Source organism: Schistocerca cancellata, chromosome 8 (assembly GCF_023864275.1).
Source record: "Schistocerca cancellata isolate TAMUIC-IGC-003103 chromosome 8, iqSchCanc2.1, whole genome shotgun sequence".
Classification (NCBI taxonomy): Eukaryota; Metazoa; Arthropoda; class Insecta; order Orthoptera; family Acrididae; genus Schistocerca; species Schistocerca cancellata.
In genome coordinates, this window is record NC_064633.1 from 511,029,615 (window position 1) to 511,056,913 (window position 27,299).

At 44.7% G+C, this 27,299-nt stretch overlaps 1 protein-coding gene across 1 annotated transcript in view; it reads right to left on the reverse strand.

Moving 5' to 3' along the window:
• Positions 1-27,299, reverse strand: part of LOC126095660 (uncharacterized) — a 755,174-nt gene that overhangs the window by 232,514 nt on the left and 495,361 nt on the right. The gene's annotated exons all lie outside the window — the stretch shown is intronic.

Consider the following 27,299-nt stretch of genomic DNA (forward strand, 5'->3'; position numbering starts at 1 on the left):
ATGTATGAAGGACATTGCAGAGTACATAGTAAAAACACAGGCACTGCAATGTAGTGTGTGATGACAAGGTCGCGACAATAATCATAGGTCTCTCCCTGTGCGTGAACTACAATTGTGCGAGTACAGGACGTGGATACGCAGTCACATTCGGACGTTTGGGCCACTCCTGGAGGGGTGCTTCGATGCCCGAATCGGTTAAAGCAGCCACTCACATAAAGTGGGAAATCTAGGTTCAAGCCCTGGTCTGAAACAAATTTTAAGTGTCACCAATGCAGTCTGCGGCTGGAGTATAATCATACGCAGAACTGCCAATACATTTCGTGTATTACTTTCACCTATCGTTCACAGCAGTACCTGTTGCTCAGACATGAGTGTATGTACATCGAAAAAATATGGGCACTGCAGTATAGTGGACTTCACAGATTAGACAGTTCTCATTCATTGTGTAGGTTACATCAGCATATAGCATACCAAGGAAGACATAATAAAATATACCAATGCAAAGAGGACACGAATGTTGAACTTCCAATGTACGGAGTAAGAACGGAAATTTGTGCCAGGCAGACATTCGAATGCCGATTTCGGAAGTCTGAAAATGATAGGGATAGAATAAAGGGAGCGAAATGTTACAACTTGCACAGAAACCAGACTGCAGTTTGAGATGTGGCAATGGTACGGCTGCTCACAGTCCACTCTCATTGTACTCCTCGTCCATTATTGTGTGAATTGAAATAATTATAGGAGAACTGGGGAAGTGGAAGTATGTCCAGACATATAGAGAGTTTTAATTTTATTAGAATAATGTAGGTGAAAACCGCAACCCTATCCGATAAGCGGATGGCGAGATATTTACGTTTTAATTTAGCTGGTCGATCTCAATTCAGGTGTGACCCACGGAAGCGGGTCCCGCCAGTGCCAGGGAGTGAGGCGGTGTTCACTGAGAAACGCAAGTCAGCGGCGCGCGGGCGCAGCCACCTCTTCTTGAAGATTCTAAGGCTGGCGGATGGGTACGAAATGTGTCCTCAACCACAAATACTACGTAGTTCGCAGCAGCGGAAACCCCTTCTTTCCGAACGGTTGGATGAGTCCACAGTAACATGGAAAGGGAGAGACATAGGAGACCCTGATTACATTAGGGACTGTAATAGTTAAGAGAACAGGTAAAATTCTGGCATATATCATTCTGCAAGGGTCTCATTGGGAGATATCGTCGCAAGGTATTCTAATATAAAAAAGACATGCAAAGTTTTTAAAGGTAGTAGTGTGACGTAATTTTCGCCCTGGTAGGGCAGCAGACAGGACGACACCGTTGTTCGAGGACAAAGAGGCAGGGGGTCTGAACCCAGCAGACGGATCGAGAGGCGGCTCCTCAGTTATGGCTAAATAAGCTTTCTCTTTGAGCATATTGGACAAATAATTTTGTCAGTAGTCAAGCCGTGTAGGAAATGCATTTGTTTCCTGATTCTAAGTCATTGTTTAAAAAAAATACTCAGACGATGTTAGACAGTGCGCAAAGGCTTTGCCAGTTGCGACGCCATTGCTACACTGCAGTTAAGTTGGCGTCATTACTGCTCCACTGTGTGCTGTCTTAGTACAGGGCGTTTCAAAAAGAAAGAGCAGATTTCAAACATTTATTTCTCAAAAACTACAAATGATAGAAACACAATTCAAACGTTTCTTGTCAGAGAAAGGTTCAAAGTTTTTCAATGGTCCGCGCAGAAGTTCCATGCAAATCCGCAGTGGCGCTGGCGTTTGTTTGTAGGAAAATGGCGACGACACCACAGGAACGATCATTTTGTGTGCTGCAATTTGCAAAGTTAGAGTCCATTGTTGGTGTGCAACGTGCATTCCGCCGTCAATTCAACAAACAGCCGCCTCGTCATAAGCAAATTTATGAGTGGCATCACAGATTCGTAGAAGATGGTTGCATCTGCAAGCGAAAAAGCACGGGTCGTCCACGCACATCGGATGAAAATGTCGAGCGTGTCCGTGCAGCTTACGAAAGGAGCCCTAGAAAATCCACGACACGGGCAAGTCACGAACTAAACATGTCTAAAACAACGGTATGGCGCGTTCTGAGTAACCGTCTGCACATGAAGCCGTACAAACTGCAGTTATTGCAAGCATTGCGTCCTGACGACCACAACAAAAGGTTCGAATTTTCAACTGCAATTCTACAGGACATGGAAGAGGACAATTTTGCCGAACGATTAATTTTTTCAGATGAATCAACGTTTCACATTTCTGGTAAAGTTAATCGGCATAACGTACGAATTTGGGCGAGTGAAACTCCGAGGGACGTTATTCAACATGAAAGAGACTCACCAAAGGTTAACGTCTTTTGTGCAATTTCGGTAAACAAAGTTTATGGACCTTTCTTTTTCATGGAGAAAACTATCACAGGAACCATTTACCTGGACATGTTAGAAAACTGGCTATTTCCTCAACTTCAGGAAGATTCAAATCACTTCATCTTCATGCAAGATGGCGCCCCACCACACTTCTCTGAACCTGTACGACGGTACCTAAATAACACCATTCCAGGACGGTGGATTGGAAGAGCAGGAGCACAAGATCAATGTCATCGTCTGTGGCCTCCCAGGTCACCAGACCTTACTCCCTGCGATTTTTATTTGTGGGGGTACATAAAGGACTGTGTTTATGTCCCACCTATGCCCGCTACTCTTCAAGAGGTACGACATCGAATTGTTGCGGCCGTGAATTCGGTAACTAAAGACCAGTTGCGTCGTGTGTGGCAAGAAATGAGATACCGGTTTGATATTTGTCGTGTAACAAATGGTGCTCATATTGAGGTACAGTTTTGATATTTGTTGTGTAACATTTGGTACTCATATTGAGTGAAGGACCGTTGGAATTGTGTTTCTATCATTTGTAGTTTTTGAGAAATAAATGTTTGAAATCTGCTCTTTCTTTTTGAAACGCCCTGTATAACGGATTTGTCGTCGCTGCTGACCATTTAGTTGCGACAGGTAAAAATTAGTCATTTTGCGTTGAAAGCGAAAGTACCAATATTTCCAAAACCATTTTGGCTGTGTGTGGCATTAAAACCCATATGGCAGGTACAGTTTCAAAGGAGTAAAATGGTGATAGATTATTACTGTGCCTTCTGGTGCAAGTAACTTGTTTTGCATATCGGTAGTTTCGGGCTTAGAGGTAAAAGTTACGTTCACGAGTCCACCGTGAATTCTGGTCGAAGCAGCTGGAATTTTGTGGCACTGCTGTAACGAATGTGCATATACGAAACTGGAGGGCATTGGGTCACGAAACTGTATCTAGATTTTACTACATTACTCTGTGCTTTATTTACGAGGGTGTCCTCTTCCCAAAGTATTATTTTCGTGGTACGTTCGTACTCATAATTTACAGGCTGGTGTGTTACGTGCAGGCAATTGTCCTGTGGACAAGTGAGGTACGTTTGACATATGTAGATGGTGCGTTTAGACTATAAACTTGCAGAAACACAAAGCTAGGTCTGCTAAGGATATGATTCACAAAGCCCTAAAGAGTTTGTACGGTCGTTATTTCCTCGCGTCATATACCGATATGTTTTAATTTGGTGTAGACGAAAAAGGTAACAAGATAAATTCACTTAAAAATACGAGAGGGAGGAGCGACTAGGCTAAAAGTTATAGAGAGTCGAAGGACATGAAAGAAAAGAGTCGAAGGACATGAAAGAAAAGAGTCGAAGGACATGAAAAAAAAGAGTCGAAGGACATGAAAGAAAGTTATTGAGAAAGAAATGAGAGTGTTGTAGCCTATGCCCAATGTTATTGACTCTGTATCTTGAGCAAGCAATCAAGAAAACCAGTGAGAGATTGGGAAAGAAAATTAAAGTTCAGGGAGAAGAAATAAAAACTTTGTGGTTTAGCAATGACAATATAATTCTGACACAGACTGCTGTGGACTTTGACGATCAGCTGAATGGAACGGACAGCGTCTTGAAAAGAGATTATAACATGGATATCAAGAAAGTTGAAACAACGCTAATGGAATATAGTCGAATTAAATCAGACGATGCTGAAGGAATTAGATTAAGAAATGAGACACTCAAAGATGTAGATGATATTTACTATTTGGGCAACAAAATAATTGTCAATGGCCAAGCTAGGGAGGATACAAAATGAAGACTGGCTATAGCAAGAAATCATTTCTAGAAGTTATTTCCGAATGGAATGTATTTGTCAGGAGTGCAATTATGTACGAAAGTGATACGTGAACAATATGCAGTTGAGACAAGAAGAGAGTAGAAGCTTCTGGAATGAGGTGTCACTGGATAATGCTGAATATTAAGTATACATCGAACAACAAATGAGGAGCTACTGAATCGCTCTGAGGAAAAAAGAATTGGATGACACAATTTGGTTAAAAGAAGGGACTGCTCGATAGCATGTATCATGAAGTAATAAGGGATCGCCAGTGTAGTAATTGAGGGAAGTGGGTGGCAGGTAAAAATTGTAGAGGGAGACAAAAGGATGAATACACCAAGCAAGTTCAAAAGTATGTAAGTTGAAGTAGTTCTTCGGAGATGATGAATCTTGTGCACGATAGAGGAGTGTGGAGAGTCAGTTTTCGGAGTGAAGACCACAACAACAACAACAACAACTACTACTACTACTACTACTACTACTACTACTACTCAACAACAACAACTACTACTACTACTATTATCTGAGTACGCCTCTCGATCTCAGTTAAATTTTGATGGTTACCTATAGGCGGCGAGGAACCCAGCATGTACACATCTTTGAGTACCCCAACTGGTGGATGAGTGTGTTTGCACCACCAACAGAGACGTCGAGTTGGGCAGCGTAGTGTGTGTGATCCGTGTACCATTTCGAGTGAGAGTATACGAACGTTCCAACACTGCAGGAGTCACAACTGCGTGCGGTGGGCCGGCTCGTCGGAGATCAGACAGGTTTGCGAGACCTTGCTGCGATGAAAACGCCTCGCCCATCGACTCGCCGTGCTATTGTTCATTGCCAGGTCTCTGTAGACTTTCTCCAGGCGCCTATGGTTATTTGTGATGCTCTGGTTTTCCGCCTACAGCAAATCAGTGAGAGTTCTTTGCTTGGAACGCAACTGCGTCACCCAGTGCTAGTCGCTGCTGCCGTACAGGGTGTATCAAAAAGAATCATCCGATTTAATGAAATCATAACTATTATGTTATTTGTGATACGTGCGTGAACAACGTACTGCTGGAAAAAGGAAACTCTCGAGTTTTACATGGTTCCCGCTAGCTTGTAGCAGTGTGGGAACAACAGAAAGTGTTTTGTGTTCTACGTTTTGCGCAGTGCGGGTCAATAACAACGGATCAGCGTCAGTTTCGTACTAGGTATAGTGTGAATCGTCCTACAGCACAGAGCATTAGACGAAGGCATGAACAGTTCCGAGAAACAGGTTGTTTGTGTAAAGGCAAATCGCTGGACCGTCCCCGACTGTCTGACACAGACGTCGAACCCTCCGTCACAGTTTCACAAGGAGCCCGCAGAAATCCGTTCGCCGTGCAACTCGACAGCTCAACATGCCCCCCGATGTCCGTCTGGCGTGCGACATTCATTCACCCACGGAATGTGGCACCACAACACTGGCATGTGGAAGTGCGGGAGTTTTTAAGTCAAAGAATTGCTGAACGATGGATCGGTAGCGCTGGACCAAATAATCCAGCCTTGCGTTACTGGCCTCCAACGTCACCGGATCTGAGGGGATTTCAAAAGATTCTGTTTATGTGCCTCCGTTACCAACAACAATGAATGAACGGAGACATCGCAAAACAACAGCTGTGGAAGCTGTAACTCACTTCATGCTCGCCGCAGTGAGGGAACAATTTAAATACCGCATTGGCATATGCCCTGCATCTCAGGGGGCATACTGAACATGTATGAAAAGGTCTGAAAAAAAAAACCTTTTTCAGTTTCCCGTTCATCAAAAAACAGATTTCATTGTCTATATTTATTAGTTTCAGAAATATAGACGTGCAAAATCGGATGATTCTTTTTGATGCATCCTGTATGTCAACAAAACACTCCCATTTTGAAGGCCACTTATAGCGCCCCCAACTATCGGAAATTCATGAAACTGTATGGACTGAAGCGGGAATATTCGACGATGTCCTACAATAAATTCCGAATTTTTCAACTGGCCGAAAAAAAAAATTGCTGCATTACTTACTGAACGCCCTTCGCATATTGGTTGATTTCTTCTAGGAACGTGCGTCCTTGAAGTATAAGGAGCAGTCAAATAAAAACGAGGCAAATGGAACAAATGTCAGTAAAGTAGTTATTATTTCACACACACACACACACACACACACACACACACACACACACACAAACCCATGCCCGAGGTAGCACTCGAACCTCCGCCCGGGGGAGCCGCCCGGACCGTGACAAGACGCCCGAGACAGCGCGGCTGACCCGCGCAGCTCGTGTTTAGTACCTACGATTCAGTGGCGCTGTCATCGGTAACATTACCATTGCTGTCGTGCATTTAAGATATTGATTGTGTCGTTTGGAGCGTGGAGGACGATAGAATCCCATGGAACATCTGAATGTAGTTAGGGTTCAATTACTGGCAAAGAGCGCCCATAAATGCACAATGCATTCTGAAATGTTTACTACATAGGCTTTGTTGTAGGCTGCTTAATGGATGTTATTGCTTCCAGTAAATGTTCGACAATGTAGTGTATATGGCATTTTCCTTAAGCAATTAAGCAACACGCCAGAAAACTTAAATGTGGGTGGCATGAGGTGTATTTTGAACTGCCGTCCTCTCCAATGCAAGTGGATGTTTTAACTACTCCGATAGCTTCTCCATACCCTCAGGAGGAAAAGCTTCTTGCTTTGAAACAGTTTGAGTGTAGTGAATTTGTATCTCGAGACGCGCCATCAGGTGGTCGCTGTAACAAGGAGGAGGAATGCAGGTCCGCTTCCCGTCTGCTGCGTCGCCAGCGGTTTGCAACCGCAGAGCGCCGACCGTAAACTGCAGAAGCTATGGCGCGGTCGTGTGCTGGGCGCGCCCTGACAGCGGCTTGCCATCCAGTGTTCCCTCTCTTATAGTCTTCCTGACATCTCCATAGCGGCACTCGGTCGTTGCCAGACAGTTGCCCGGTGTCTGAACGCCGCAGACGGTAGCTGGATTGTATCTTGTTCCCCCTGTCGGTTGGTATTTTTTAATGGTCTTTCTACGACTTTAGAACGCATTGATCATACGACTCTCCAGAAGGAACTGATGGCTTCGTAGATGACTGATTTGTATCGTTCTTAAAAAACGGAGTGTGAAAAAAGTTTTGGTGATAAGTTCCTAAGGGACCAAACTGCTGAGGTCATCAGTCCCTAGGCTTAACGCTACTTAACCTAACTTAAAGTAACGTAAACTAAGGACGATACACACATCCATGCCCGAGGCAGAAAGTAAAAAAGATATGGTGAATAATTCAGTGATGGAAGGAGAGAAAATTTTAGTCAGTGGGAAGATATCACGAAGGGAGTACCACAGGGTTCAATTTTGGGTCCACTCCTATTTCTTACGCTATGCCAAAGACCTGACATAACCATTCATTAAGCAGAATTGCTAATTTTTGCCGACGATGGAAGTATTGTGATAAAACCCATTGGAGAGAAAGCGACAGAGAAAGTTATTCATGATGTTTTTCAAAGAATTACTAAGCAGTCCTCTAACAATGGATTCTCTACATCTACATCTACATTTATACTCCGCAAGCCACCCAACGATGTGTGGCGGAGGGCACTTTACGTGCCACTGTTATTACCTCCCGTTTCTGTTCCAGTCGCGTATGGTTCGCGGGAAGAACGACTGCCGGAAAGCCTCCGTGCGCGCTCTAATCTCTCTAATTTTACATTCGTGATCTCCTCGGGAGGTATAAGTAGGGGGAAGCAATATATTCGATACCTCATCCAGAAACGCACCCTCTCGAAACCTGGCGAGCAAGCTACACCGCGATTCAGAGAGCCTCTCTTGCAGAGTCTGTCACTTGAGTTTGCTAAACATCTCCGTAACGCTATCACGCTTACCAAATAACCCTGAGACGAAACGCGCCGCTCTTCTTTGGATCTTCTCTATCTCCTCCGTCAACCCGATCTGGTACGGATCCCACACTCATGAGCAATACTCAAGTATAAGTCGAACGAGTGTTTTGTAAGCCACCTCCTTTGTTGATGGACTACATTTTCTAAGGACTCTCCCAATGAATCTCAACCTGGTACACGCCTTACCAACAATTAATTCTATATGATCATTCCGCTTCAAATGGTTTCGCGCGCATACTCCCAGATATTTTACAGAAGTAACTGCTACCATTGTTTGTTCCGCTATCATATAATCATACAATAATGGATCCTTCTTTCCATGTATTCACAATACATTACATTTGTCTATGTTAAGGTCAGTTGCCACTCCCTGCGCCAAGTGCCTATCCGCTGCAGATCTTCCTGCATGTCTCTACAATTTTCTAATCCCTTAATTTCGAGACAATGCATTAGATTTGGTTCTTTGCAACAAACAGTCATGCCAACAATTGATACAGCACGTGAACGTGAGGCAGTAAACAAGGAAGACAGCTCCAAATTTTTGGGTCTACACACAGATGAAAACTTGAACTGGAGGGAATGTAATATCAAACTACTCAACTTGTCAAGTTCAGGTACTTTCGTTTTTCGTATAATTGCTAGTCTTTTGAACAAGCGAATCAGCCCCCTAACATTTTTCTTTTATATTTTCACTCAGTAATGTCTTATGGAACTGGTTTCTGGAGTAACGCATGACTTAGAACTAAAATATTGCTTGTACTGAAGAGAGCAGTGAGAATAATATCATCCACAATCACATTCTACGTCCACAAGTACATCTACACTCTGCAAGCCACCTTATGGTGAGTGGTGGAAGGTGCTTGGTACACCACTATCACTTTCCCTCTTTTCTGTACAAGTCATGATTGATTTCCAGGAAATCCGGAATTCACTAATCATCCTTCATGGTCTTTTCCCCAGATGTGAGTGGGAGGATGCAATGTATTGGTTGACTCTTCTAGGAACGTACACTCTCGGGACTTAACAACAGAGAAGTACAGTGTAATGCAGGACGGCCCTCTTGCAGCGTCTGACACTGCAATTGACTGAGCATCTTCGTCACGTTTTCGCGCTTACTACACGTATTCGTAACGAAACGTGCTGCTCTTCTTTGGATCTTCTCTGATCCCTCTATCAACCCCATCTGGTACAAATCCCATATTGCCGAATAACATCAAAAATCGAGAGAACGAAGGGTTTGTAAGATACTTCCTTAGTGGTTATGTGGTACTTCCTGAAGATTCGTACAACGAATCACAATATTCCGTCTGCCTTACCTTCTAATTAGCATGACGCTTGGTTCAAATGGCTCTGAGAATTATGGGACTTAACATCTGTGGTCAACAGTCCCCTAGAACTCGGAACTACTTGAACCTAACTAATTAAGGACATCACACACATCCATGGCCGAGGCAGGATTCGAACCTGCGACCGTAGCGGTCACGCGGTTCCAGACTGAAGCTTCTGGAACCGCACGGCCACACCGGCCGGCTGCTAATTAGCTTTATGCACTAACTCTTCAGGGGTATCGAAACAGAACCCTATCACCCTGGCGCCTAGGAATCAATGACTGGCAGTCTCTGTACGAAAACAGTTTTAAAGTACTCAACAAAGGAGCGCAGCCACGCCAAGGCCGTTGCCGAACTGGGGTGGGGGGTGGCAGCTCTTATAGTAACCATTCGCTGTTTTATTCACTCGTGTGTCAATGTCGCACCCCCTCTTCGCCACCAAGTAATCGCGCCAGACGAGGATACGAAACAGGAGCGTTGGAAAAGCATAAACAACCTTTGCTGGTTTGGATCGTGCTCTAATGGTTCCACCGTGCACACCGGTGCAAAATTTGTGCGTCCACTAGACTTAAAAGGGGTGAGACCATATTCAATATTGTTGCACCCACGATATCCTAAGAGGAGGCTGAATCATCTGAGGGGTGGGGTTATCAGCACTGTCAGAGGTTATAAAGAACGTGTTCCTGTAGCCCATCGCATTGCAAACTCTTTGTTTTAAACAGAGAAATGTGTGAGAATGAACGTCCCAGTGGAAGGGCCAGTTTCACTGGCGCTGTTTATGCCACTCCCTGAGGCCATTTTGTGTCGACACTGAGCTGCGATGTGCCCGAAAAGTTTTCCTTGCCCCCACCCCCGTAAGAATACCTCGTAATTCGCAGTTCTGACTTTCAACGCAGAGGCGTCGAAAGGTGTGAAATGTGTGTAAGAAGGGGTGTGACGACCTTACCATCGTGTGGCGTTGGAACTTTGGTGACATTTGGTGCCAATATCTCACGTGAAATTCTAAGCTCTGGCCTCTTTTTTCCGACACCTTACTGTTTCAAGCGTCGCTGAGCCTGAGGGTGAGGTGGTAGGGTCCAGTGCTTCCGCACAATTACAAAAGAGGCTGTAATCGCCTTTGAGCTTAATGTTAAACTTCTGCCTCGCAACGAGAGAAATTTTTACGAGGTTTCGAAAAAACAGTTTATTTGCAGCAGTGCGTTAAAGCGCGGCTGTTTTCATCTTCTGACTCCGGTAAGTTTAATTAAAATCAATCTCCCTATTGGCTGTGGAGATGTAGTCACTAACTGAGCTCCTAGAAAATCCACAGGAAAGAACATGATCAGCTCCTGGTTACAAAAATGGTTCAAATGGCTCTGAGCACTACGGGACTTAACTTCTGAGGTCATCAGTCCCCTAGAACTCAGAACTACTTAAGCCTAACCAGCCTAAGGACATCACACACATCCATGCTCGAGGCCGGATTGGAACCTGCGACCGTAGCGGTCGCGCGGTTCCAGCCTGTAGCGCCTAGAACCGCTCGGCCACCCCGGCCGGCCTCCTGGTTACACCTTTGTTGTCTTCAAAACACGCTCTGTTGGATGAGGGGATTCGTCGTGCTAGGGCGGGAAATGTGTCAAAACATTTCCGGCGGAATGTGCCCCGGAAGAATAAAAGTGCGCAGGGAGCGCCTCCTGGGGCCCTTAACGTCCTGGGCCGGCCGCCCTTGTCGCCTGTTGTGGGGGCGAGCTGACATTTGCCGCCCCACCGCACTTGTTGAATGTCGCCCCACACGGTCGGTGCACACACTGCTGCCATTCCCTCCCAAACTTAAGAGAGGTACGACATGATATGCATCGCTTCTGTATTCCTGCGACAAAAGTTATCACGTAGATAAACCTACTAGTGAGGATAAGGAAGTTTATTTCAAATGTTCAAATGTGTGTGAAATCTTATGGGACTTAACTGTTAAGGTCATCAGTCCCTACGCTTACACACTACTTAACCTAAATTATCCTAAGGACAAACACACACACCCATGCCCGAGGGAGGACCCGAACCTCCGCCGGGACCTGCCGCACAGTCCATGACTGCAGCGCGAAGTTTATTTTTGGTAGGATAGTTGTCCAGGATGTGATGCGATGTGAACAATCAGTCCCGAGCTATAGACAGATTTAAAGTAGCCGGCATTTGACAGATAGCGCACTGGTCTGATTCTACTGCCAACACACCAGTACAGCTGTACTACCATTATTGGCTCCCACTCAGTTACCACTTCTGCTGCGGGAAGTGTAGTGCCTGCCAGTTCTCAAGTAGAAAACTTCCCAGGAAACGAAAATTTCGACTATTTTTCCTTAAAAGTATCTCTGGCGCCAATTAAAATTAAAACCTTTATTAACTACTCACAGAAATTGTTCTTGTCTTCAGTCTGAAGCTTTTATGTAGCTCTCCACGCTGCTCTATTGTGTGCAAGCCTCTCCATCTTTGAATAACTTCTGCTACGTACGTGCTTTTGAACTTTCCTACTGTATTAATCCCTTGGTCTCCCCCTATAATTTTTACCCTCCAGACTGCCATCCAACACTAAATTGGTGACTACTAGATGTCTAACAATGTGTCCCATCAACCGGTCCCTCCTTTTAGTCAAGTTATGCCACAAATTTCTTATCGCCCCAGTTCTGTTCTTTACTCCTCCCTCGTTTTATGATCTACTCAACAGATCTTCATCATTGCTCTGTAGCGACATATTCCAAAAGCTTCTATTCTCTTCTTGTCAGAACTATTTATCTTCTACGTTTCACTTCCAGCAACTACAGAGATATTAGCGCACGTGGATTTCATAATTTTTACGTGATATTTGAAGGAGACAGAGATTTTAAACTTCATACATGTTACGCGTTAACTGTTGAAAAAAGAAAAATCCAAATAACACTGTTTCCCGACGTTTTTACGTAGCAAATGCAACAGACTGGTAACTTCGCAAAAATCCCTTGCTGAACGAGATGTTATGGTAATCAAAGAATAAAAATACACGTACACCTATGAGTTCAATAGTTTTCCACGTAATACGATTGAAACTTTTACCAGAGAGAGTAAACTGAAAGCAATTTAAAAAGGTTAGGGTAGTTCCATTCATAAATAGAATTCAAAACGAGTTCTTGACCTGTTTAGAGACGCTATAGAGATCTTATCATGCGGAAATTCCCATTTTTTACGTTATTTTGTAAGACATACAGACTTTCTAGCTATTTTCTCTTCTTCCGGACGTTATTTATCAGATTGCGTGCTGTGGCTGCTGCCTGCAGGCATCACGTGACACGACTGTGTCACCACTTTGGACCTTAAATTAGTTTCAACCACACTTTACATCTGAATTTATAATTGGGAATTGTGCTTCTGATGTTTGGTACAGAACATCGGAAGGCACTATCATTCCTTCCATCCCGATTTATAAAAATTGAAAAACTGTAACCACTACCTACGTGAGACTACAAGTACAGGGTTATTACAAATGATTGAAGCGATTTCACACCTCTACAATAACTTTATTATTTGAGATATTTTCACAATGCTTTGCACACACATACAAAAACTCAAAAAGTTTTTTTAGGCATTCACAAATGTTCGATATGTGCCCCTTTAGTGATTCGGCAGACATCAAGCCGATAATCAAGTTCCTCCCACACTCGGCGCAGCATGTCCCCATCAATCAGTTCGAAAGCATCGTTGATGCGAGCTCGCAGTTCTGGCACGTTTCTTGGTAGAGGAGGTTTAAACACTGAATGTTTCACATAACCCCACAGAAAGATATCGCGTGAAGGCCATGACATGAATTGCTGATCGTGATCTCCACCACGACCGATCCATCGGTTTTCCAATCTCCTGTTTAAGAAATGCCGAACATCGTGATGGAAGTGCGGTGGAGCACCATCCTGTTGAAAGATGAAGTCGGTTCTGTCGGTCTCCAGTTGTGGCATGAGCCAATTTTCCAGCATGTCCAGATACACGTGTCCTGTCGCCATTTTGTCTCACTGCGCTCTCGAGCGCTCTGGCGGCAGAAACCTGAATTGCGGCTTCAGCCGAACAAAACTTCATGAGTTTTTCTACGTATCTGTAGTGTGTCGTGACCATATGTCAATGAATGGAGCTACAGTGAATTTATGAAATCGCTTCAATCATTTGTAATAGCCCTGTATATATCTCCCCTCCCCCCAACCACCACCACCACCACCACCACCACCACCACCACCACCACCACCACCACCACCTACCGGCGCTCAGTGTAATAACAACGCCGTATCGCATGAAGACGAAGTCCAATACCATATCTTTAATGTCAACTTCTTCGCCACATAGCAGAAAATGCTTCTTCCTCAGCCTGGCCGTTTCACCAACATGTCGTCAACTTTATATCTCTGGCTTATGTACACTCCGCAAAGTGCATTCTGTGGTTCAGAGCAACAAGTAACCGTGGAAATTTAACTGCTGTTCATTCAGCCTATGGTCAAAATGTGATCGCACTTCGATCAGCAGTAGTCATATTTTTTCTTTCAGGTCGTAAACCACTACTACAAGAACTCAAATTATAGAATCTTTACGTAATAATTTGTTACGTGAAGAAACCTTAGCAGAATATTAGCATTAACGTCTTCGTCAACTGATTGCCAGCTTCAGATGTGATGAATCCAATAACAGCTTCGTCATTGTATACTACACTGATGTCCAAAATTAAAACAACAAACCACTATTTCCACATTCTGTGTATAACTCACGATATAATCATATAATAGATGACCGTACGGACGTGTTCTGCACGGAAAATGGCATTCCGATCAAGTGACATCAGGACAACTGTCAAATGGGGCAATGTTTTCCGGACAGTCCGAAATCAAAAACCGCTGTGTACACAGTCACGGACGGTGCAGTATGGCACAGACTCTCTGCACTTACCAGACTCTCTGCGGTGGTGAGCCATAGGAAGAATGGAAGCAGGACTGATGTCGACCGGTGGCTTAATGTGAATCATTCTGTTGCATTTGGGATGTGACGACAGTTCACAGAAATCGAAACTGTATTCTGAAGACCAGGGCAGTGTTGACCAAATATGACATCAAAAAGAGAGGACCGTTATTTGGCTGTAAGATCACGAAGGTACCACCTTAGTACTGCACGGCAACTGCCATCTGACCTGGCAGCATCCTCCGCACGTGTTTTATCGAGGCAAACGATGTGCAGAAGGCTTCGGCAAGGTGACCTTTATTGTAGGAGACCTGCTGCATGTGTATTTCCGACGCGTCTTCACAGAAGAGCACGTCGTTAACACGCCACCTGGGCGGTCGAACAGAGCGCCAATATTCTTTTCACAGATAAGTACGGATTTGGTCTGGAGAGTGATTTTCGACGGATTCGTGGAAGCAGGGAACGCGGAACACACTTTTGGGACCCAAAGATAGCGGAAAGAGAACGATATTGAGGACGATCCTTAATTGTGTGATCAGGGATAAAGTTGGCCACTCGAATACCTCTTTATGAAATTGTACGGGTGAATCGGCAAGGTTTAACAGCTGTCAGTCATCGTGACGAGACCTTGTGGCCTCGAGTCCGGTTGTTGCGAGGTGCTGTGGACCCAGAATTCCTTTTGATGAACGATAATGCTCGACTTCATAGAGGACGAATAGTTGGTGTTTTCTTGGAAAACGAAGACATTGCACGCATGGCGTGACCTGCCACATCTCCCAGTTTGAATCCCATATAGCATGTCTAGGTTGCGCTAGGGAGACAGGTTACATCACGACAGCATCCACCAAACACTCTCCAAGACTTACTAGCAGCTTTGTAGGAAGAATGGGTGCTATTACATCAACATGAGATGGATGAAATCATTCACAGCATGCCACGTCATCGTCAGATCTGAACTGCTGACCGAGATAGTCACAACCTATACTGAGCACATTAACCAGTTGTCGGAGTGTGTGTGCAAATCCATTAAGTTGAAAAAGACGGAGAACATTTTTGTCTACCATTATGAATGTTGCAGTTGTATTCTTTAAATCGTTTGTACTTTATTATCACCCGTTTATACTGTTTTGTGGCAGAATAAACGAAAAAAATTTCCGTTCGCTGCTTTAATTTTGGACACCAGTGTATATAAAAATTCCACTTATGAACTTCGAACATAATGAAATAGGAAGTATATAAATGAATTACATTTCAGATAGTCACATACTCTTTCCACTATATGACGACATGATGTAGGCCTATAATTCATTGACATATAGTATACGACTTCATGTTGGTGAAAGTGAGTAACTGGCGTCAAACGGTACTGCGGCGCGGGCATTTGGAATTGTATCAAGACTGCATACATGTGCCTGCAAACAAACAAACAATTGATTCTTGCTGATTTTTGTTACATTGGCATCAGGCATGTTTCTGTGGCTAACGTTTCGTCCCCTAAAGCTGGAGACATCAGCAGTGAAAGGCAGCCAGGGTGGCTGACTAGTGGGATAAGAGATGTAGAACAAAGCGGGAATTATATCAAAATGTTAGAGGTAGTCACAATCAAGCAAAAGTAGCCCATTACAAACAGTCCTGTAAGGTGCTTAAAATGTTATTAGGAAGGCAGAGAGTGTGTGGTATGCAAATAGAATAGCTAATTCACAGGATAAAGTTAAAACCATATGTTCAGTTGTGAAGGAAGTGTCTGGGCAGCAGCACAAGGTCGACGATATAACGTCAGTTCGCAGTAAAAATATTTCTGTTACCGATAAATCAGATATATGTGCAGTATTTAACAATCATTTTCTGAGCATTGCTGGTGAATTAAATAAAAATTTTGTTTCCACAGGGAATCATATAACGTTTTTGGTAAATGCCTTTCCGAGATTGATGTCTGGAATACTCCTCTGTGATACAGACAAGAGGCAGATCCAGTCAATAATTAAATCACTGAAGACTCAGGACTCTCATGGATATAATGAAATGCCTTGCAGAACATTAAATTACTGTTCTGCACATGTTAGACCTGAATGTTCAGTTTCCTGAACGGTGACAGTACGCTGTAGTAAAGCCGTTTTATAAAAAGGGAGAAAGGGATAATGTAGATAGTTTTAGACCTATTTGTATGCCTTCAGTGTTTGCTAAAGTTATTGAAAAGGCTGTGGATGTAAGGATAACTGATCATTTTATATCACACTATTTGCTCTCAAATCGACTGTTCGGCTTTAGAAGTCGTTTAACAATTGAAAACTCTGTATTCTATTTTCTCTGTGAGGTATTGGATGGGTTAAACGAGAGGTTTCGAGGCATTTTTCTGATTTAACTAAGGCGTTTGATTGTGTTGATCACAAAATATTGCTCCAGAAGTTGGACCATTACGGAATACGGGGAGTAGCTCACAATTGGTTCGCCTCTTACTTTGCCAACAGACAGCAAAAGGTCATTATTCACAGTGTTGAGAATGGCTGTGATGTGGGGTATGAGTGAGGTACTGTCAAGTGGGGGGTGCCCCAGGGATCAGTTTTGGTGCCACTCTTGTTCGTTACTTATATAAATGATACGCCCTCTAGTATTAGAGGTAACTCTAAAATATTTCTGTTTACTGGTGACACTAGCTTGGTAGTAAAGGACAATGTGTGTGGCTCGGTTTCCAATAGTGCAGTTTATGGCATAAGTTCATGGCCTGTAGCAAATAAACTAATGCTAAATCACAATAAGACTCAGTTCTTACAGTTTCCAACAAACAATTTAAAAAAACCTTAAGTTTTAATTTCACAGAATGGGCATATGATTAGTGAAACTGAACAGCTCAATTTTCTAGGTGTTCAGAGAGATAGTAAACTGTCGTGCACAGCCCACGTTCAGGGCCTTTTCAAAGACTTAATGCTGCCAGTTTTACTATTCGAACGGTATCTGAAGTTGGTGATCGTTTGACACAAAAGTTAGTCTAATTTGCTTATTTTGATTCGCTTGTGTCGCATGGCACTATATTTTGCGGGAACTCATCCCATTCTAAAATGATATTTTTAGCTCAGAAATGGGCGGTGTTGGCAATAAATGGTGTAAGTTCACGAACCTCTTGTCGACCCCTGTTCACGAGTCTGGGTATTTTGACATTGGCCTCTCAATAAATATATTACTTATTGACATTTCTTGTTAACAATATTAGATTATTCCCAAGAATAAGCAGCTTTCATTCAGTTAATACGCGGCAGAAATGAAACCTGCATTTGGATCGCATTTCCTTAACTCTTGTGCAGAAAGGTGTGTAGCATACTGCTGCGTCCATTTTCAGTAAGACACCACACTAATTCAAAAATCTTAGCAGTAATCCACGCGCTTTCAAATCGAAATTGAAGAGTTTCCTCCTGGGTCGCTCCTACTTTTCTGTCGAGGAGTTCCTTGAAAAATCAAGCTGATTCTTGTTGTATTGTTGACTGCGATTACTTAAACTTACGGCTTGACTTTTTTCGGGTTCATAAACATTTTATTTCTATCTGTTATTACTTTAATGTTTTAATTTCATGTACTGACGCGTTCCATAACCTTGGAGATTTGCTCCTCAATTTGGTCCTACGGAACTAGACGTGTAAATAAAGTAAATAAATCATCAGAGACTACAAACTCAAAACAAGCTGAACCCTCTAAACCGATTATATCCACGAAACGATGTGGTCTTGACGGAATCAACCCGCCAAGATCGCGAAGTTGCGGCGACGTGTGATGTATCCATTTGAGTTGAGGGACACTGGTCCGGAAGCGAAAGACTGGGAAGGTATAAGCGAGAAAACCTCTGACACTGCAGGACATGTACCGGTACTATTTTTGCTAAGACTGTAGATTAGTCAACCTTCAAAGGTGGTAGTATGGACCAAAACAAGTAGAAAGGTCTAGTAAACGTGGGGTCCAAAATGCGTACCATAAGAGGTATATATTGTGAAAAACATCTCTTCTACGGAAAAGTGTCTGTCAGTAGCTCTTAAGAGATACGTCTTAGAGCCCATATTTACTCGACTTTGATGCCTTATTTTGGTCCATACTAGATCCTCCAAAAATATGGAAACCAACGAGCTGGTGTAGAAGAGACTTGTTTCATGAAGATGAACAAGTGCTCATAACTGTTTAAGTACGCATATTAGACCCCTTGGTCACAAAACTGTTTTCTTTCTTTTGGTCCATACTAACATCTCTAAAAGTTGCCTGCATTCGAGTGTTCGCAACAACAGGACCGGTACATGTATCCCACTGTCAGAGGCATCAGAGCGATTTTAGCTTACAACTTTCAATCGGTCGTTACCTGGCCAGTGTCCCTTACCTGAAAGTGATACATTTACCCTCCTCCATCATCCCTGAAAGTTTTGAACATCATCACGGAACCACAATGTATAGCACTGAAGCTCACAACTTGTCTGATTCCAATCCTCCCTATTTCTTAAAATTTATTTTGTGCTTTTGAATTTCTAAGGCCTCTCTCAACATGCTATCATTGTCATGATTAAACCTTGATAGAACTATAATATTGGAGAAAAGAATTTGGTCGTTCCCATACGCAAGGGAATGATTTGCTACTGTCGATTTATCCCTGTTTCCAAAACGACATTTGGTCTTGTGTTCGGTAAGTTGCCTGTTGAAGCTTCTTTTAGTAGTTCATACGTACGCTTAATTAAACAGCTTTGTATTCACTGTAACACATCTACGCGCTACGCTAGATGCTGTTTCTGCCGTCTGACGCGGTAGACGTGTTAACGCACAGAGGGTGACACGAACCAGGCAGTTTCCAGCATGGCGCCACGTAGTCATGATCAGTCGTCACACAAACGGCGCCTGCAACAAGAACCACATTATGATTCCGCCACACGGCTTACATATAGTCTGATCTGTGGTGTCACCGCCAGACACCACACTTGCTAGGTGGTAGCTTTTAAATGGGCCGCGGTCCGCTAGTATACGACGGACCCGCGTGTCGCCACTGTCAGTAATTGCAGACCGAGCGCCACCACACGGCAGGTCTAGAGAGACGTACTAGCACTCGCCCCAGTTGTACAGCCGACGTTGCTAGCCATGGTTCACTGCGAATTACGCTCTCATTTGCCGAGACGATAGTTAGCATAGCCTTCAGCTACAGTTGCTACGACCTAGCAAGGCGCCGTATTCAATTGCTATAATATTTCTGTATCATCAAGAGCAATGTTCTACAAATATGGATTAAAGTTAAGTATTCCAGAAGCTACGTACTTTTCTTTATAGTATTCATTACGTATCCTGTTTCAGACCTCACGCCAGCCTGCGTGAGCTTATAGCGTGCATTTCGGTCTCCTCCAACAAAACAGTGTTGGCACGTCTGCCGACACTTCATGATCTTTCCGACGTTAGTTACGTCTTCCGCGCCAGGAAGCGCTGAAACCATGCACTGCTTCCTTCGCCTGTCAAATAGTTCCAGTTGAACATCCTTCACCGACTGCAGACTCAAGGGGTGCAACATTCACTCGGCCAGTCATCAACGAGTCATCAGCAATTTTCAAGAACCATCGTTACGTTGCCGCAATCATCGCCGAATATTACAATGTTTAGGCCGGCCGCGGTGGACGTGCGATTCTAGGCGCTTCAGTCCGGAACCGTGGGACTGCTACGGTCGCAGGTTCGAATCCTGCCTCGGGCATGGATGTGTGTGATGTCCTTAGGTTAGTTAGGTTTAAGTAGTTCTACGTTCTAGGGGACTGATTACCGAAGATGGTAAGTCTCATAGTGCTCAGAGCCATTTAAGCCATTATAATGTTTATCTGTTAATGGAGGCTGACTAAGATACTGTCTCCGACAGCAGTCAACACTGGACGAAAATTAGATTAATTATTGTTCACTGATTTATGTTAGACCAATGAAATGAAATGTCGTATGGTTAGGGCCTCCCGTCTGGTAGACCAGTTGACGCCACTTCGACTTGCATGTCGATGAGGATGAGATAATGAAGATGATGATTAGAACAACACAACACCCAGTCCCTGAGTGGAGAAAATCTCCAACCCTGCCGGGAATCGAACCCGGGCCTCTTGGCATGGCATTCCGTCGCGCTGATCACTCAGCTACCGGGGCGGACATGTTAGACCAATGTACAGAAGGTTTACATCAGCTCCAGTCCTGTTATGAACTCAAAGACGATGATGATTATTATAGTACATATTATTTTAATAAATGATTGTTAATCGTTTCTCATGGTGTTTTCAACATTAATTGTGTCTGAGTCCAACACTGCCCTGTGCAAGTACGCCATCTCTATACAGCAACTGAGTTTTGTAGTAAGGGTTTCGCATGGTGCCATCCCCCTGTTGGGTGCCAAACTACGGGGACCGTTCAATAAGCAATGCAACACTTTTTTTTCTGAAAGCAGGTTGGTTATATTCAGGATTCCAATACATAATATTATTCCCCACTCTTCTCGCTACAGAAACCTATTTTTCAGCATAATCCCCTTTCAGTGCGACGGCCTTATGCCACCTTATTGGGAGGACCTGCACGCCCACGTGGTACCACTCTGCGGGTCGACGTCGGAGCCAACGTCTTGCTACATCGATGACCTTCCAGTCATCCACGTACTGCTTCCCGCGGAATGCATCCTTGATTGAGCCAAACCGATAGAAGATTCCGGCTGTAGGGTGGATGAGAAAGAACAGTCCAATGAAGTTTTCTGAGCTCATCTCGGATGTGCATACTTTTTTGAGGTCTTGCGTTGCCATGGAGAAAATGGGCGAGGAGAAGTTTGCGTGTTTATAGTGCCGAACACGGTGAAGTCTTTTCCTGATTTTCCTAATGGTAGCACAGTACACTTCGGAGTTGATCGTTGCACCTTGGGGGAGGACATCGAACAGTAGAACCTATTCAGAGTCGCATAAGACCATCGCCGTGACTTCACTAGCTGAGGGTGCGGGTTTGAACTTTTCTTCGGACGAGAGGGTGTGCTGCGCCACTCCACGAATTGCCGTTTCATTTCCGGTTCTGAGTAATGAGACCACGTTTCATCACCTGTGACAATGTTCGATAAAAAATTTTCGCGATTAGCCTTGTAACACGCAAGCAGTTCCGCACAGATTGTCCTTCGTTGCTCTTTATGGTCTTGTGTTAGGCTTTGAGTATCCTAGTTGGTGTACGAGTGTGTCGGCACCACTAACAGAGAGTCCATCTACGCAGAGATGTGTTTCATTGTGATCCATCGACCACCTTGAATCAGTGTGTCCGCACATTCCAATGTAGCAGGAGTCACAGCTGTGTGCGTCCGGCACGCGGAAGATCGGACTGGTTTGCGAGACCTTGTTGCGATGATGAAAGACTCCTCACCCTACGACTCACCGTGGTGTTGTTCACTACCAGGACTCCACAGACATTCTGCTAGCACCTATGAATATCTGCAACAGTTTTCCGCCAAAAAAAAAAAAAAAAAAAAAAAAAAAAAAAGTCAGTGACAGCTCTCTGCTTGGAACGCACCACCATTAAAGCCGCCATTTTGAAGACTACATATAACGCCGCGACCTATCGGTACTTCAGAGGGTGATGCGGGAATATTCTACGAAGTCTCACAACAAATTCCGTATTTTTTTACCCGAAACTGACCGAGAAAACATGTGTTGCATATTGAACGTCCCTCGTAACTTGATGAATACTGCACTATGCAGCAAGTTTCCAAAAGGATGAACCGTCCGGTTTGTGGGTCCGCTAAGTGATTTAGAGGGAACAGTGAATAAATTGGCACGCAAGGTGGAGACTGGCCACTCCACTCTGCTCGTACGCCACGTCGCGTCCATAACGCGATCCTCAGGCCCCTAGGCGCGTCTCCCTCGCAGAATCCCTGCCGACCGCGACTGGTTCCTGCCTCCTCGCTCGCCAGCATACTGATGTGCGCGCATTTGTTTACAAGTGCACAAACGGCGCTTTTATTTAAATCCCTGCGCGGCCATACGTACCGCGCGCCAGGAGGGGGTTCCCCCGCCGTCCTACTGTGTGAGTTGTGGCCGGCCGGGCGACGCGTATATCTGCCCGCGGCGTGGCCTATCACGCAAGTCGAGGCCCGCCGCCACTAGCTTCTAATTGTAGCGTCACCGCTGTCCGCCGGCTCCGACCGCAAGCGCCGCCGGTATGCGCTCTACCTACAGGTCTGCGATGTATTGCTGAGGCCTCGGCAGAGTCATGAATACGTAAAGACCTTGAAACGTCCCCTTAGAAAAAATTATACACGAGACTGTGCTTAACCTGACACACAATATTTTTAGCGCAACGCAATCTGACTTTCAAAAATCCCTACAAAAGAATAGCCCTAACTAACATTAACCTATACCTTTCACAAATCACTTACCTCACAAAAATCTTCGTTACTGAAGCTACAGCAATACAGCGAGCGCCACTACTGCCAGCTAAATAACAGATTCAAACTACGGAAGGCACTAACTACTAGTAGGCATAGTTAGCAAATGAAAGATTTTAATAGAGAACAAACAATGTATTTACCTTAATATCATCACAAGTCATAATATATGTAATTTCAAAACTCCGCCATCTCTCTCCTCACATCCACCACTGCTGGCGGCTCACCTCCAACTGCGCAACGCTAAGCGCTGTTAACATCCAGCTGCCCAACACTACAATGGCAGACAACAATGCAAACTAGCCAAAGACTGCACACAGCACAGCCAGTGATTTTCGTACAGAGCGCTACGTAACGTTGCCAATAAGAAAACATAAACAGCCTACTTACAACCTTTCACATGGGGCTGCTCCGTTTTAAATTAATTAAATTCCAGATCCAGTTACACAAACGCATTGAGGAACTGGACGCGCAACTACGTTCCCGTACGATGATACTCTTCTGTGAACGATCCTTAATGAGCTGCGAGTCGTTAACAGAACACCACTTGGCTCCGCGTTCCTAATTAGTCCGCGAAGAGGCGAACACATGGCTTGTACTCCATTTTACCGTCAACGCCTTCTCATATGAGGAACAATTCAGAAAACACTCTCGGCAATATGCCAAAAACCCTTTCTTTTCTTTTCCTTGATGCAATCTGCCTTCGTAGACGGAACTACGTGAAATCTCCGTCTGTGCCGTTTCCGGCCCTGTTATAGATGCCACGGATACCGTAGCACTTCCGACCACCCTCTTTTGTACGGTGGTGTTTCCGACCAGAAAAGCTGCAGTCTTTGGTGTTACTTGATAAACTGACAAATTAGTTACTGTATATCAAAGGGTTAATGGCAACGGCCTTGCCGCAGCGGATACACCGGTTCCCGTGCGATCACCTAAGTTAAGCGCTGTTGGGCGTGGCCGGCAATTGGATGGGTGACCATCCAGCCGACATGCGCCGTTGCCGTTTTTCGGGGTGCAGTCAGCCTCGTGATGCCAATTGAGGAGCTACTCGACCGAATAGTAGCGGCTTCGGCCCAGAATACCATCTTACGACCGGGAGAGCGGTGTGCTGACCGCACGCCCCTTCTATCCGCGCCGGCCGGGGTGACCAATCGGTTCTAAGCGCTACAGTCTGGAACCGCGCGACCGCTACGGTCGCAGGTTCGAATCTTGCCTCGGGCATGGATGTGTTTGATGTCCTTAGGCTCGTTAGGTTTAAGTAGTTCGAAGTTCTAGGGGACTGATGACCTCAGAAGTTAAGTCCCATAGTGCTGAGAGCCATTTGAACCTCCTATCCGCATCCTCCTTGGAGGATGACGCGGCGGTCGGATGGTCCCAGTAGGCCACTCGTGGCCTAAAGACGGAGTGCTTTTTATATCAAAGGGTTAATACTTCGTTTTAAACTTTAAGGACTGATGTTCTACAATTTCGAGGGCACTGCGCGAGTCTCTTATCATCAGAATATCAATTTTATGATACTCTGCCCACAGGGTGCCTCTCTCATTGATAGAATTCTGGCTGTATGTCTGTTCGCCTCAGGGGAAGCTTGTACGTGATTCCGGTTTCCTTAGAGGGACGCAGGTAGGCTTTAAATCGATTTGTGAATTCATCAATGCGCAAATATCTTTAACGAGTCAAGGAGTTAGACCCTCAATCTGTGAATCTATTTACAGGTAAAGCATCTCTCGTATCTTTGTGGAATATCTTCGGAAATCACAGCAGCAGACGTAAGAATAGCACCAGACTATGACCGTATCACGCAGCCTTTATTTAGCAGAGATGACCCCTTGGGCAGCTGACAACATTTGACTCCCTGATTAGGTAAAAATTTTAATACTGACACTGATCCTTGTTTAGAAAGTTCAAAGTTTTTATATCTGATAATGGCAGATGACGAAACGTCGTAATAAATAAACACATTTCATTTAGCGACCTAGTCGCTTTTATTCAAAAAATATCCATGATGATTGCGGATTGTGACCGGAAATTTGGACCCTTTATTATCAACCATTAGCCGTATTTATACGGCTTAATTTATTGGCGATCGATTTCAGTGTTACATTACGTCATCTTCAAGCACCTTATGAGTTCTTTCGGAATCTCCGCTTCTCCGTATAGGTCGTAATAGATGTGCGGAATCTAATGCTTTTCTTTGTTCTTGTTGGGGATATTCCTGTGTTTGTGATTGTTCAATTTCTCCCGGCGTACTTCATGACGAGAGGCTCGTCTCTGAGCACTATGGGACGTAACATCTATGGTCATCAGTCCCCTAGAACTTAGAACTACTTAAACCTAACTAACCTAAGGACATCACACAACACCCAGTCATCACGAGGCAGAGAAAATCCCTGACCCCGCCGGGAATCGAACCCGAGAACGCGGGCGCGGGAAGCGAGAACGCTACCGCACGACCACGAGCTGCGGACCATGACGAGAGAGTTCACGTGTGAACAGCCGGGTGTTAGTGACCAACGGGCACAATATTTCGGCAAGCGACCACGTTGCCATCGTCAGGTGCGCTGACGAACTGACCGCCGAGGCTTTTATCTTCCCCCCCCCCCCTTTCAAGTAGGCGGAAGAGATAGGGCATTGCATTTAAACTGTTCTGTGGCACTTTATCGGAAAATATAGGTCGAATTCTTCAAAAACATCGAGTGAAGACTGTCATTCACCCACCAATTAAGACACAGGCTTGATAATGTCAAGGACGATCTCTGACTACGGAAATCGGGAGTCTACCAGAACCCCTGCATATGTGACATGACTTACATAGGTCAATCGGTGCGTATTATCGACGGTTGTTGCCAAGAACATCGACGGCACACCAGACTGCAGCAGCCAAACAAGTCGGCGGTTGCTGAACATTGCCTCTCAGAATTACGCAAAATGAACTACTACCAGACCAAGGTATTGACACAGGCGTCCAAGTACTGGGACTATGTCATTACAGAATCCACATTCGATTACGGGAACCGCTGATCAGTAGAGAAGGCGGTTACATCATTAGTAAGGCACGGAAACCCTCTTTTAATCGATTAAAAGGAGAAAGAAGACATCCCACGGCGAACTGAATTCGAGAACAGGCAGAGGTATAAGAAGATGCCGCCAGCACGCGCCCCTGGGCGCGAACCGCGAAGGGAACGGATACTGGGCGCTCCACGCCTGGGTGAGGACCGCGTCCGTAACACCTGTAGGGGGGGGTGGGGGTGGGGGGTAGGTAAAACGCCGACGCCGGTGCCTCGGCGGTCAGTTCGTTAGGGCACCTGATGATGGCAACGAGGTCGCTTGGCGAAATACTGTGCCCATTGGTCACTAACACTCGACTGTTCACCCGTGAACTCTTTCGTCAATCACGTGTTTGCAAGTCGCTGAAACAAACTGCTGTGCCATAACTTTGTCTTGTAAGAAACCTTCATGCATATGCTCATCGAACTCCAGTGGCGACGCTGAAAGAGAGGCGTTGTGCATCAAGGTGTAGGTTTTTTGCGAATAGTTTATAGTTCCTTAGCCCATTTTCCCGAAACCTCGTAAATAAGCCCCTCGGTCCTTGTATAAAGCCGGCCGCTGTGACCGAGCGGTTCTAAACGCTTCAGTCCGGAACCACGCTGCTGCTACGGTCGCAAGTTCGAATCCTGCCTCGGGCATGGATGTGTGTGCTGTCTTTGGGTTAGTTAGGTTTAAGTAGTTCTAACAAGGGAACCTCCCCATCGCACCCCCCTCAGATTTAGTTATAAGTTGGCACAGTGGATAGGCCTTGAAAAACTGAACACAGATCAATCGAGAAAACAGGAGGAAGTTGTGTGGAACTATGACAAAATAAGCAAAATATACAAACTGAGTAGTCCATGCGCAAGATAGGCAACATCAAGGAGATTGTGAGCTCAGGAGCGCCGTGGACCCGTGGTTAGCGTGAGCAGCTGCGGAACGAGAGGTCCTTCGTTCAAGTCTTCCCTCGAGTGAAATGTTTAATTTCTTACTTTCAGTTTATGTGACAAACTCTTATGTTTTCATCACTTTTTTGGGAGTGATTATCACATCCACAAGAAAACCTAAATCGGGCAAGGTAGAAGAATCTTTTTACCCATTCGTCAAGTGTACAAGTTAGGTGGGTCGACAACATATTCCAGTCATGCGACGCACATGCCCTCACCAGTGTCGTATATAATATATCAGACGTGTTTTCCTGTGGAGGAATCGGTTGACCTATGACCTTGCGATCAAATGTTTTCGGTTCGCATTGGAGAGGCACGTCGTTTCGTCTACTAATCGCACGGTTTTGCGGTGCGGTCGCAAAACACAAACACTAAACTTGTTACAGTGAACAGAGACGTCAATGAACGAATGTACAGATCATAACTTTGCGAAAGTAAAGAAAGTAAGCTTTTCACTCGAGGGAGACTCTCCTTGATGTTGGCTATCTTGCGCATGGACTACTCAGTTTGTATATTTTGCTTATTTTGTCATAGTTCCACACAACTTCTTCCTGTTTTCTCGATTGATCTGTATTCAGTTTTTCAAGGCCTATCCACTGTGCCAACT